This window comes from Nomascus leucogenys, chromosome 22a (assembly GCF_006542625.1).
Source record: "Nomascus leucogenys isolate Asia chromosome 22a, Asia_NLE_v1, whole genome shotgun sequence".
In the NCBI taxonomy this organism is placed as follows: domain Eukaryota; kingdom Metazoa; phylum Chordata; class Mammalia; order Primates; family Hylobatidae; genus Nomascus; species Nomascus leucogenys.
In genome coordinates, this window is record NC_044402.1 from 37,995,239 (window position 1) to 38,009,820 (window position 14,582).

Here is a 14,582-nt window from a genome sequence, read left to right on the forward strand (position 1 = left end):
TTATGTAATGGATTACATTTATTGATTTGCATATGTTGAACCAGCCTTGCATCCCAGGGATGAAGCCAACTTGATTGCGGTGGATAAGCTTTTTGATGTGCTGCTGGATTCTGTTTGCCAGTATTTTATTGAGGATTTTCGCATCTATGTTCATCAGGGATGTTGGCCTAAAATTTTCTTTTTTTGTTGTGTCTTTGCCAGGTTTTGGTATCAGGATGATGCTGGCCTCATGAAATGAGTTATGGAGGATTCCCTCTTTTTCTATTGCTTGGAATAGTTTCAGAAGGAAGGGCACCAGCTCTTCTTTGTACCTCTGGTAGAATTTGGCTGTGAATCTGTCTGGTCATGGGCTTGTTTTGGTTGGTAGGCTATTAATTACTGCCTCAATTTCAGAACTTGTTATTGGTCTATTCAAGGATTCAGTTTCTTCCTGGTCTAGTCTTGGGAGGGTGTATGTGCCCAGGAATATATCCATTTCTTCTAGATTTTCTAGTTTATTTGCATAGAGGTGTTTATAGTATTCTCTGATGGTAGTTTGTATTTCTGTGGGATCAGTGGTGGTCTCCCCTTTATCATTTTTTATTGTATCTATTTGATTCTTCTCTCTTTGCTATTAGTCTGGCTAGTGGTCTATTTTGTTAATCTTTAAAAAAAAAAAAAAAACCAGCTCCTGGTGAGGAGCCAAGAAGCAGCAGCATCAGCTTTACAAGCCCTACACCAACAGAAATATTGCAATGGATCCCACTTCACTAGAAGAAGAGATCAAAGAGATTCGTCGAAGTGGCAGTAGTAAGGCTCTGGACAACACTCCAGAATTCCAGCTCTCTGACATTTTCTACTTTTGCCAGAAAGGAATGGAGACCATTACGGATGATGAGGTGACAAAGAGATTCTCAGCAGAGGAACTGGAGTCCTGGAACCTGCTGAGCAGAACCAGTTATAACTTCAGGTACATCACCCTTCAGCTCACAGTCCTGTGGGGGTTAGCAGGGCTGATTTGTTACTGCTTCCTGCTGCTGCTCAGTATAGCGCTGGCCTTCACAGGGATTAGCCTTCTAGTGATGGGCACGACTATGGCAGGATACTTGCTTCATACCTCGCCAATCGATGTGATCATCTTGTCCAGCGATGGCTATTTTGCCACGGTGGGTCAAGTGCACGGGGGACTCATAGGTTTGATTCAGAGAGCCATGGTGAAAACTTGCCCACACATCTGGTTTGAGCGCTTGGAAGTGAAGGATCGCCACCTGCTGGCTAACAGACTGACTGAACAAGTGCAAGATAAAAGCAAGCTGCCTGTCCTCATCTTCCCAGAAGGAACCTGCATCAATAATACATCGGTGATGATGTTCAAAAAGGGAAGTTTTGAAATTGGAGCCACAGTTTACCCTGACGCTATCAAGTATGACCACCAATTGGGCGATGCCTTCTGGAACAGCAGCAAATAAGGGATGATGATGTACCTGCTGCGAATGATGATCAGCTGGGCCATTGTCTGCAGCATGTGGCACCTGCCTTCCATGACCAGAGGGGCAGATGAAGATGCCATCCAGTTTGTGAATAGGGTAAAATCCGCCATCGCCAGGCAGGGAGAACTTGTCAACCTGCTGTGGGATGGGGGCCTGAAGAGGGAGAAGGTGAAGGACATATTCAAGGAGGAGCAACAGAAGCTATACAGAAAGATGATTGCGAGGAACCACGAGGACAGGAGCCGCTCATGAGCTTGCTTCGAGCTGGCTGGGGCCACCATGCGGAGTGACCACAGGCTAGGAGCTGGAGTTGCCGCCGCTGCCTCCACTGCTGTGTCCTTTCCAGAATCCAGGGCTCCCTGGGCTGCTCTGGATCCCAGGACTCTGGATTTTGCCAAGTGCAGTGGGATCCCTGTGCACCTGGCACTACCTGCCCTTGGCAGTATGAACAGATGCTGCTGGGTGTTATGACCCAGGATAAGATGGCTTGTTTCTTTTACAGTAAGTTGTTGGAGGTGTCAGGCCTCTGAGTCCAAGACTGCATGTATACATCCAGATGGCCTGAGGCAACTGAAAAACCACAAAAGTTGAAAATGGCCAGTTCCTGCCTTAACTGATGACATTACTTTGTGACATTCCTTCTCCTGGACAAGTCTCCGGAGCTCCCCACCGAGCACCTTGTGACCCCTCCCCCCTGCCCTCTGGCCCCACTGCTCGAAGAGAACACCCGTCTTTAACTGTAATTTTCCACTACCTACCTGAACCCTATAAAACTGCCCCACCCCTATCTCCTCTTGCTGACTCTCTTTTCGGACTCAGTCCGCTTGCACCCAGGTGATTAAAAAGCTTTATTGCTCACATAAAACCTGTTTGGTGGTCTCTTCATACGGACGCGCGTGACATTTGGTGCCAAAGACCCAGGACAGGGGACTCCTCCGGGAGACTGGTCCCCTGTCCTTGCCCTCACTCTGTGAAGAGATCCACCTACAACCTCTGGTCCTCAGACCAACCAGCCCAAGGAACACCTCACCAATTTCAAATCAGGTAAGTGGTCTTTTCACTCTCTTCTCCAGCCTCTCTCGCTACCCTTCAGTCTCCCTGTCCTTCCAGTTCCAGTTCTTTTTCCTCTCTAGTAGAGACAAAGGAGACACATTTTATCTGTGGACCCAAAACTCCCACACTGGTCGTGGACTCAGGAAGACAGTCTTCCCTTGGTGTTTGATCATCATGGGGATGCCTGCCTTGATCATTCACCCACATTCCATTGGTGTCTGATCACCGCGAGGACACCTGCCTTGATCATTTATCCACATTTCCTCGGTGGTAAGTCAATTGCGGGAATGCCTGCTTTGGCTGCTCACCCACATTACAGCCCAGGGCTGCTCACCACCCCCTTCTCCGTGTCTCTACTTTTCTCTTTAAACTTACCTCCTTCATTATGGGCAACCTTCCACCCTCCATTCCCCCTTCTTCTCCCTTAGCCTGTGTTCTCAAGAACTTAAAACCTCTTCAACTCACACCTGACCTAAAACCTAAATGCCTTATTCTCTTCTTCAATACCACTAGGCCCCAATACAAACTCGACAATGGTTCCAAATGGTCAGAAAATGGCACTTTTGATTTCTCCATCTTACAAGACCTGGATGATTTTTGTTAAAAAATGGGCAAATGCTCTGAGATGCCTGACGTCCAGGCATTCTTTTACACATTGGTCCCTCCCTAGTCTCTGCTCCCAATGTGACTCATCCCAAATCTTTCTTCTTTCTCTCCTGTCTGTTCCTTCAATCTCCACCCCAAGCTCTGAGTCCTTTGAATCCTCCTTTTCTGTGGACCCATCTGACCTCTCCCCTCCTCCCCAGGCTGCTCCTAACCAAGCCGAGCCGGGTCGCAATTCTTACTCAGCCTCCACTCCCCCACCCTATAAACCTTCTATCACCTCCCCTCCTCATACTGGGTCTGGCTTACAGTTTCTTTCTGCAACTAGCCCTCCCCCCCACCTGCCCAACAATTTCCTCTTACAGAGGTGGCTGGAGCTGAAGGCATAGTCAAGATTAATGCTCCTTTTTCTTTATCCAACCTCTCCCAAATCAATTAGCATTTAGACTGCTTTTCATCAAATATAAAAACCCAGCCCAGTTCATGGCCCATTTGGCAACAACCCTTAGATGCTTTACCGCCCTAGACCCAGAGAGGCCAGAAGGCCGTCTTATTCTCCATATGCATTTTATTACCCAATCTGCTCCCAACATTAGAAAAAGCTCCAAACATTAGATTCTGGCCCTCAAACCCTACAACAGGACTTAGTTAACCTCGCCTTCAAGGTGTACAATAATAGAGAAGAGGCAGCCAAGTGGCAACGTATTTCTGAGTTGCAATTACTTGCTTTCGCTGTGAGAGAAACCCCAGCCACATCCCCAGCACACAAGAACTTCAAAACACCTAAACCGTAGTGGCCAGGCATTTCTCCATGACCTCCTCCCCAAGGATCTTTCTTCAAGTGCTGGAAATCTGGCCACTGGGCCAAGGAATGCCCACAGCCCGGGATTCCTCCTAAGCTGTGTCCTATCTGTGCAAGACCCTCCTGAAAATCAGACTGTCCAACTCACCTGGCAGCCGCTCCCAGAGCCCCTGGAACTCTGGCCCAAGGCTCTCTGACTGACTCCTTTCCACTTAGTGGCTGAAGACTGACACTGCCTGATCACCTCAGAAGCCTCCTGGACCATCGCAGATGCTTCGGGAAACTCTTACAGTGGAGGGTAAGTCTGTCCCCTTCTTAATCAATAGGGAGGCTACCCACTCCACATTACCTTCTTTTCAAGGGCCTTTTTCCCTTGCCTCCATAACTATTGTGGGTATTGACAGTCAGGCTTCTAAACCTCTTAAAATTCCCCAACTCTGGTGCCAACTTGGACAACAACATTCTTTTATGCACACCTTTTTAGTTATCCCCACCTACCCAGCTCCCTTGTTAGGTTGAGGCATTTTAACTAAATTATCTGCCTCCCTGACTATTCCTGGGCTACAGTCATACCTCATTGCCACCCCTTTCCCCAGTTCAAAGCCTCCTTCGCATCTTCCCCTTGTATCTCCCTACCTTAATCCACAAATATGGGATACCTCTACTCCCTCCTTGGCGACCGATCATGCACCCCTTATCATCCCATTAAAACCTAATCACCCTTACCCCACTCAATGCCAATATCCCATCCCACAGCAGGCTTTAAAAAGGTTAAAGCCTGTTATCACCTGCCTGTTACAACATGGCCTCTTAAAACCTACAGACTCTCCTTACAACTCTTCTATCCTACCTTTCCAAAACCAGACAAGTCTTACAGGCCGGTCCAGGATATTTGCCTTATCAACCAAATTATCTTGCCTATCCACCCCACGGTGCCAAACCCATATACTCTCCTATCTTCAATACTTCCCTCCACAACCCATTATTCTATTCTGGATTTCAAAGATGCTTTCTTTACTATTCCTTTATACCCTTCATCCCAGCCTCTCTTTCCTTTCACTTGGATTTACCCTGACACCCATCAGTCTCAGCAACTTAACCTGGGCTATACTGCTGCAAAGCTTCAGGGACAGCCCCCATTACTTTAGTCAAGCCCTTTCTCATTCGTTACGTCTTTCCATCCATCTGCTTCTCACCTTATTCAATATTTTAACGACCTTCTACTTTGTAGCCCCTCTGTGAAACTTCCCAACAGGACACCCTCCTGCTCCTCCAACATCTATTCTCAAAAAGATATTGCATATCCCCCTCCAAAGCCCAGATTTCTTCCTCATCCATTACCTATCTCAGCATAATTCTTCATAAAGACACACGTGCTCTCCCTGCTGATCATGTCCAGCTAATCTCCTAAACCCCAACCCCTTCTACAAAGCAACAACTCCTTTCCTTCCTAGGCATGGTTGGGTACTTTTGCCTTTGGATACCTGGTTTTGCCATCCTAACAAAACCATTATATAAACTCACAAAGGGAAACCTAGCTGACCCTATAGATCCTAAATCCTTTCCCAATTCAATATTTATACTAACTCTAAACATGCTTCCCATATCCTGCACCACCATGTTGTTATATGGGCTGAAAGAGGTTTCCTCACTATGCAAGGGTCCTCCATCATTAATGCCTTTTTAATAAAAACTCTTCTCAAGGCTGCATTACTTCCAAAGGAAGCTGGAGTCCTTCATTGCAAAGCCATCAAAGGGCCTCAGATCCCATTGCTCTAGGCAACAATTATGCTGATAAGACAGCTAAAGAAGCAGCCAGTATTTTTTTTTTCTCCTCTATCACTCCCTCCTACTCTCCCACTGAAACTTCCACGTATCAGTCTCTTCCCACACAAGCCAAATGGTTCTTGGACCAAGAAAAATTCCTCTTTCCAGCCTCACAGGCTCATCCCATTCTATTGTCCTTTCATAACCTCTACCTTGTAGGTTACAAGCCTTACTAGCCCGCCTCTTAGAACCTCTCATTTCCTTTAAGACATTTGCCCTTCATATCATTCCATCCTTGGCTACCTTCCCCTTGTTCTTTGGACTCTTCTCCTAGCCTCTCCTCCTGCTTGCTTAGACCCAGCACCATGAATAGCAGTGAAAGTTTACTCATAGACACTATGTGCTGTCTCATACACCATAAAAATAGAACCTCCCCCCTACCCAGTTGCCCCATCAATCCCCATTACAACCTCTAAGGGCTGCTGCCCTCGCTAAATCTCTGAGTCTGGGTGCATGGTTTCAAAGATGCTTTCTTTACTATTCCTTTATACCCTTCATCCCAGCCTCTTTTCGCTTTCACTTGGACTAACCCTGACACCCATCAGTCTCAGCAACTTAACATGGGCTGTACTGCCACAAGGCTTCAGGGACAGCCCCGATTACTTCAGTCAAGCCCTTTTGGTGCTCCCTCTCATCTTTTCACTCTACATTTCCAGTTTTGCCTTACAAAGGTCTCTTCTTCCTCTGTGATTCCTCCACCTACATGTGTCTATCAATTGGACAGGCACGTGTACACTAGTTTTCTTTACCCCCCAAAATCAATTTTCAAATAGGGCCGAACAGCTTCCTCTTCCCCTCATGACACCAACACTTCACTATTTTTTTATTGTTATTAATATAAAAAGACAGGAATACTCCTTGACTTACTCACTGCTGAAAAAGGAAGACTGTACATTTTTAAATGAAGAGTGTTGTTTTTACCTAAATCAATCTGGCCTGCTATATGACAACATAAAAAAACTCAAGGATAGAGCCCAAAAACTCACCAATCAAATAAATAATTACACTGAACCCCCTTGGACACTCTCTAATTGGATGTCCCAGATCCTCTCAATTCTTAGTCCTTCAATACTTGTTTTCTCCTTCTCTTATTCGGACCTTGTGTCTTCCGTTTGGTTTCTCAATTCAAACAACACAGCATCCAGGCCATCATCAATCATTCTATATGACAAATGCTCCTTCTGACAACCCCACAATATCACCCTTTACCCCAAAATCTTTCTTCATTTTAATCTCTCCCACACTAGGTTCCCAAGCCACCCCTAATCCCGCTCAAAGCAGCCCTAAGAAACATCACCCATTATTGCTCCATACCACCCCCCAAAATTTTTGCCGCTCCAACACTTGACCACTATTTTGTTTTGTTTTTCTTATTAATATAAGAAGACAGGAATGTCAGGCCTCTGAGCCCAAGCCTGCACGTATACATCCAGATGGCCTGAGGCAACTGAAGAACCTCAAAAGAAGTGAAAATGGCTGGTTCCTGCCTTAACTGATGACATTACCTTGTGACATTCCTTCTCCTGGACAATAAGTCTCCAGAGCTCCCCCACAGAGCACGTTGTGACTCCTGCCACTGCCCTCAAGAGAACAACCTCCTTTAACTGTGATTTTCCACTACCTACCCAAATCCTATAAAACTGCCCCACCCCATCTCCCTTTGCTGACTCTCTTTTCAGACTCAGCCCGCCTGCACCCAGGTGATTAAAAAGCTTTATTGCTCACACAAAGCCTGTTTGGTGGTCTCTTCACATGGATGCATGTGACAGGAGGAATGCCATTAAAGTCAACTCCCCACCTGTGCACGCTGTGTGGGCTCAGTGGTTGGGGAGATGTGGCCACGTTCAAGTGCTAGGGGTGTGGCACAGGAGTCTGTTACGCATGCCCATGTGCCAGGGACATGCTGGGGCGGCCACCCACTCTGGAGGAGAGGCACAGCTGAGGCACTGTGGCTGACTTTGGCCTCAACGTCGCCCCCAGCCTTGGAGCTCTGCAGACATGATAGGAAGGAAACTGTCATCTGCAGGGGCTTTCAGCAAAATGCAGGGTTAGATTCTTATGCTGCTGCTGATGGGGCCACCAGAGGGAGGGGAAGAGGCCAAGTGGCCACTGACTGGGCCATGATGAGAACCAAGAGTCACGTGTGTTCATACTCCAGGCTAACCCTGAACTCCCCATGTGATGTGCACTCTGTTGAATGTGTGCCTCGGTTTCCCCATCTGTAACATGAGTTGGGGAGAAGGGGGTGATTCCTCCTTCACAAGGCTGTTGTGGGGATTAAAGTGCTGTGGTTAATGAAGGACACGTCATATTCAGTGTTTCAAGTACAGGCCCACAAAACAGGGCAAGGCAGGTCTGAGCTCAGAGCTGCTGCACCGGGTTTTGGATTTGTTTTTGTGAGTAAATAAAACTGACTGGTGAATGAAAAACAAACAAACAAACAACAACAAAACAGCTCCTTTCATTGATTCATTGATTTTTTTTGAAGGGTTTTCTGTGCCTCTGTCTCCTTCAGTTCTGCTCTGATCTTAGTTATTTCTTACCTTCTGCTAGCTTTTGAATGTGTTTGCTCTTGCTTTTAATTGTGATGTTAGGGTATCGATTTTAGATCTTTCCTGCTTTCTTCTGTGGACATTTAGTGCTATAAATTTCCCTCTCAAAGCTGCTTTAGTTATGTCCCAGAGATTCTTGTACGTTGTGTCTTTGTTCTCATTGTTTTCAAAGAACTTATTTATTTCTGCCTTAATTTCATTATCTACCCAGTAGTCATTCAGGAGCAAGTTGTTCAGTTTCCATGTAGTTGTGCAGTTTTGAGTGAGTTTCTTAATCCTGAGTTCTAATTTGATTGCACTGTGGTCTGAGAGACTGTTATGATATCTGTTCTTTTGCATTTGCTGAGGAGTGTTTTAGTTAAAATCATGTGGTTGATTTTAGAGTAAGTGCGATGTGGGGTTGAGAAGAATGTATATTTTGTTGATTTGGGGTGGAGAGTTCTGTAGATGTTTATTTAGTCATTAGAGAAATGGAAATCAAAACCACAATGAGATACCATCTCATGCCAGTTAGAATGGAGATCATTAAAAAGTCAGGAAACAACAGATGCTGGAGAGGATGTGGAGAAATAGGCACACTTTTACACTGTTAGTGGGAGTGTAAATTAGTTCAACCATTGTGGAAAACAGTGTGGTGATTCCTTAAGGATCTAGAACCAGAAATACCATTTGACCCAGCAATCCCATTACTGAGTATATACCCAAAGGATTATAAATCATGTTGCTATAAAGGCACATGCACACGTATGTTTATTGCGGCACTATTCACAATAGCAAAGACTTGGAACCCACCCAAATGTCTATCAATAATAGACAGGATAAAGAAAATGTGGCACATATACACCATGGAATACGATGCAGCCATGAAAAAGGATGAGTTCATGTCCTTTGCAGGGACATGGATGAAGTTGGAAACCACAATTCTCAGCAAACTAACACAGAAACAGAAAACAAAAGACCGCATGTTCTCACTCATAAGTGGGAGTTGAACAATGAGAACACACGGACACAGGGAGGAGAACATCACACACTGGGGCCTGTCGGGGTATGGGGGCTAGGGGAGGGATAGTATTAGGAGAAATACCTAATGTAGATGATGGGTTGATGGGTGCCACAAACCACCATGGCACATGTATACCTGTGTAACAAACCTGCACATTCTACACATGTATCCCAGAACTTAAAGTATACTAATATAATTGCAAAAGCAATTGCAGCAAAAGCAAAAATTAACAAATGGGATCTAAATAAACTAAAGAGTTTCAGCACAGCAAAAGAAACTATCATCAGAGTGAAGAGGCAACCTACAGAATGAAAGAAAATTTTTGCAATCTATTTATTTGACAAAGATCTAATATTCAGCATCTACAAGGAACTTAAACAAATATACAAGAAAATAAAAACAATCCCATTAAAAAGTGGGCAAAGGACGTGAACAGACACTTCTCCAAAGAAAACATTCATGTGGCCAACAAAAATATGAAAAAAGCTCTACATCACTGATCATTAGAAAAATGCAAATCAAAACCACAATGAGATACCATCTCATGCCAGTTCAGAATGGCTTTTATTAAAAAGTAAAAAAAAAAAAAAAAAGATGCTGGTGAGGTTTCAGAGAAAAAAAAATGATTTTACAATGCTTGTAGAAGTGTAAATTAGTTCAACCATTATGGAAAACAGTGTAGCGATTCCTCAAAGACCTAGAGGCAGGAATACCGTTTGACCCAGCAATCCCATTACTAGATATATACCCAAAGGAATATAAATCATTCTATTATAAAGACACAGGCATGTGTATGTTCACTGTAGCACTATGCACAATGGCAAAGACATGGAATCAACATAAATGTCTATCAATGATAGACTGGACAAAGAAAATGTGGTAAATAGATACCATGGAATACTTTGCAGCCATGAAAAGGAACAAGATCATGTCCTGTGCAGGGACATGGATGGAGCTGGAAGCCATTGTTCTCAGCAAACTAATGTAAGAACAGAAAACCAAACATCACATGTTCTCACTTATAAACGGGAGCTGAATGATGAAAACACATGGACACATGATGGGGAACAACACACACTGGGGCCTGTTGGAAAGTGAGAGGTGGGAGGAAGGAGAGCATCAGGAAGAATAGCTAATGGATGCTTGGCTTAATACTTAGGTGATAGGATGATGTGTGCAGCAAACCACCATGGCACATGTTTACCTATATAAGAAATCTGCACATCCTGCACATGTAACCCTGAGCTTAAAATAAGTTGGAAAAAAGAAAAGGAAAGCAGCCACAGACAATATGTAAAGAATGAGGTTGGCAGTGTTCATAAAACTCTGTTTGAAAAAACAGGTGGTAGCCCCAAATGTCTCACTGGATGTAGTTTACCAACCCATAGTGTAGATTATCATGGTGTCTGTATCAAATTAAATGGAGCCTAAGTGAGTCATATGGTTCATGTAGTTATAGTTGTACATTCTCCATTTTTATACATAATACAACAGTTTCAAAGTGACTAAAGGATTTCACTACAGCCAAACAGAATAAACAGCTTTCCTATTTGTTTAAAAATGAAAAATTTAGCCAGGCATGGTGGTACATGCCTGTAGTCCCAGCTACTTCGGAGGCTGAGGCCAGAGGGTCATTTGAGCCCAAGAGGTTGAGGCTGCAGTGAGCTATGATCATGCCACTGCACTCCAGCCTGAGTGACAGGTGAGGCACTGTCTCAAAGAAATAATAAAATAGAAATAAGAATAAATAAAAATTTCTTTCTAATTGCACCAAATTGAATATCACGATCTCTGCCAGATCTCCCTATAATCATCCCAAAATACATCAAGATGAAGTTATTTTAGTCTGACTAACAGTTTTGAGTTGGTCAGACTAAGGACAAAGATTGTCATTAACAAGCTACACATTTTGAATTGACCCATCACAATTAAATTTCTTGTGAACTATTCCAATAAGTTTTGCATTATGGAAACTCAATTCACAGATTTATCTCTGTAAGTATGGTTTGTAATTTTTGGTAGCAAAACAATGAGAAATTGTAAAATTAATTTGTCAAATAACGAACTGTGGTCAGTACAGCATATGTTAAAAGACATGCAAACTATGCTTTCGGAAAAAGCCTACATTCTACTTGGGATAGAATATAGTTCATTTCAACACACTTATTAATCAGTTATTATATGTCAGGCAAAAACCCATAATTTACTGTCCACCTTTGAGAAGCTCATAGACTAACAGGAGTATGAAAGAGAGCACATCCGTATTTGCACCTCCTTTTTCAGCAAACCTTCTTTCTCATTTGTGGCACACAAAATACTCTTTGTCATGCTGATTTCTTGCTCATGTGCTTCTCCTTTTCTGTAGAACAGTTTCTCCCACTAGTGCATAGAGAAGGAGAACTTGCAACATTTTAAGTAAGGATTCTTAGAGAATTTGAGGAGTGAATTGAGATAATCCAGGCAAAGATGTGAAACACTGCACTACTGAGAAAGCAAAGTGCATGAGTGAGGAAATTCTGTCATGAAGTGTCCCGTCATGCACCAAAAACCACAAACAGAATAGGCAAGGAAGAGAATTGCAAAAGATGGGGCTGGAAAGTTGGAGAAATTAGGTCATAGAGGGTCTCACATTCTTGTGCATAATTACTAGACTGGATATTTACCCTTTACACTTTTTAAATCTGCATCCATTTGACATACAACTTGCATGCACCAGCCCCCAACACTAACACCATTATATGCACTTAAAGATTCTGATGTGCCCCTTGCCTTGGAGGATGCAGAAGAGAAACTTGACAGAAAGAAATAGGGAGAAAAAAGCTAAAGATTTTTAATCAAGTTGTTAGTGATTTGGTGTTTGATATAACACCTTAATCCTCTTTTCTCCCCAAAATCGTTTATAAAATTTATATTACTGCCAATGCTTTCTGAAGTTAAATATGTTTTTGGAAGATTTCATGAATGCAGAGTTTGGCTTCAAGAGCAAAGATTCTCCATGGAGGCCTGGTCATACGTTGGTTGTATTTCCTATTTTTCAGAAACTGTACTCAGTGCTACAAATGGAAAGATGAATTCTACGTGAGGAGACAAACACTAACAAATAGTAATCACAGCACTGTGATAAGTGTTAATAAAAAAAAAGGAGGCTTATACTATTTTACATGGAAAGAGGAAGAAATGATTAATTTTACTAAGAGAGGTCCTGAGAAGGCTTTCCAAAGGAGATGATATTTGAGCTGACCTTTGAAGCATAATTAAGAGCTTACCAGAAAGAGAGGAGAGTTAGGAAAGTCATTCAAACCAGGAAAAAAAATTCTTAGAGAAAACATTGTGTTTTAGAAAACTGTACATAGATTCACGTGGTTGAAATGCAAGTTGTGTGAGGATGATAAGGCAGAAGTCAAATCACGGAGTCATGGAGAGGAGGGAAGAATTGCTGGTTTGAAGTCTTAGAAGAAAAAACAGAATTAATGGGATCAATACATATGACTGAGCTAAGCCCTGAAAAATGGGTAACATTGATTATCATAAACAGATCACCCAAGGGGGTCCTCATCATGTCTTTTATCTTCTATATCCTTATTAATCAGTACTTAATCGGTGCTGAGAATAAGATGGTATGCACATGCAACCTGCTTTACTGATTACCTAATTGCCACAAAGACCACAAGAAATCTATTTTGGATCTTCAGATAGTCCTCAAAGTACCTAACCACCAGATCTGTAGAAGAGAATATATTCCAAAATAGTCATTAGTATGGAAGAATGCTGAAGGATGCTACAAAGATTTGGAAGGATTTTATATGAATTATATAAATCATTTTATGTGATTTATAAATTTATTATCATTTTATATGCATCATATAAATCATTTTATGTGATTTATAAATATATTATCATTTTATATGAATCATATAAGTCATAAAAATCATAAAATATATACATGATAAATATTATATCATATTATATATCATAGATTTTTAAAAATCTAAATATATCATTGATATTAATAAAAACTTTATATCTATAATATATAATTACACACGATCCTTCTACATTTTTGAAGCATCTTTCAGCATTCTTTTATACTAATGACTATTTTGGAAGTTAGGTAGGTAGGTAGATAGATACCAGTTTTTATTTATATCAGTGATTATATATATATGTATATACACACACACATATTATATATTTAACATACATATGTCCATTTTTAACACCTGTATTCTAGAATATTGGAGGTCACACACACTCCCATTTCTACACACACTCACATATTCTACACACACTACCATTTTTCTTTTAAGATATAACAATGTCAAATCATGCAGGCCACTGAATATATATCCTACCACTATAAATTTCTTTAAAACATATTTATTGGATATTTAATATGTAAAAGACAAAAATGATGTGGTATTTTTTTGTTGTGAAGAATCTATAAAATAATGATAAAAATCGAGTTAAAAACAACACATAAAATATCATTCTATTTTTATTAAAGTATTTATATAGGTATATTGTATATGTGTGTATGTGTTCACACACACACATATTGACTCAAACTGGTTCCATTCAGAGCTTTTCTTGCATCTGCCTTGTTTTTCCTGCTATGCAGTTTAAGATCTTTTTTAAAAATAAAATCAACAAGAAAATAAAAATTATTGAGCATTAATTACCTTTTTAAATATGCACTTCAAGTACATTAAGTCTCAAAACCTTAGCAACATAAGAAACAAGATTTTAATGTGAAATCTCATCACAGAGCACACAGGAGATGTTATTTTCTTAAAGGGATACATATGTCAATAACCCTCCATGCAATGAAATTGGCCCATTTTTAAAAAAATAGTCTAGGGCCAAATTTCTAGACTCCATAATGAAATAGTGGAAGCTTGCCTTTTAGAGGAACTAAATCACTAGCCTACTAACTGTTGTTATCCCAGCTTCAAATTTCATTTCAGTTTATCCATTTTAATAAAAGAGTCTGTATTATTTATCTTTGCCAAAAAAGGTTTTTAATCCCCTCATTAAGATTTTTAATAGATATTGCAAGTCTAGGACAAGAGCCACTAAGAAGTAATTTTAAATAACTACCATGTCAGCCTCATAGGTTACACTGGATGAAGAAGAGTGGTTTGAACATAATAAACCAGAGAATGTCAACACCTGTTTTGCCATTATTTTAACTTGTGTTTAATGTCTTTTTGCATTAAAACTGTATTAAAGACCTTCAATATAGTATGACAGGGCTATACTGTATGGAATAGTAA

At 41.5% G+C, this 14,582-nt stretch overlaps 1 pseudogene; it reads left to right on the top strand.

The window, feature by feature from the left end:
- Nucleotides 1-719: 719 nt before the first annotated feature.
- Nucleotides 720-1,721, top strand: LOC100605632 (annotated as a pseudogene).
- The last annotated feature ends 12,861 nt before the right edge of the window (nucleotides 1,722-14,582 follow it).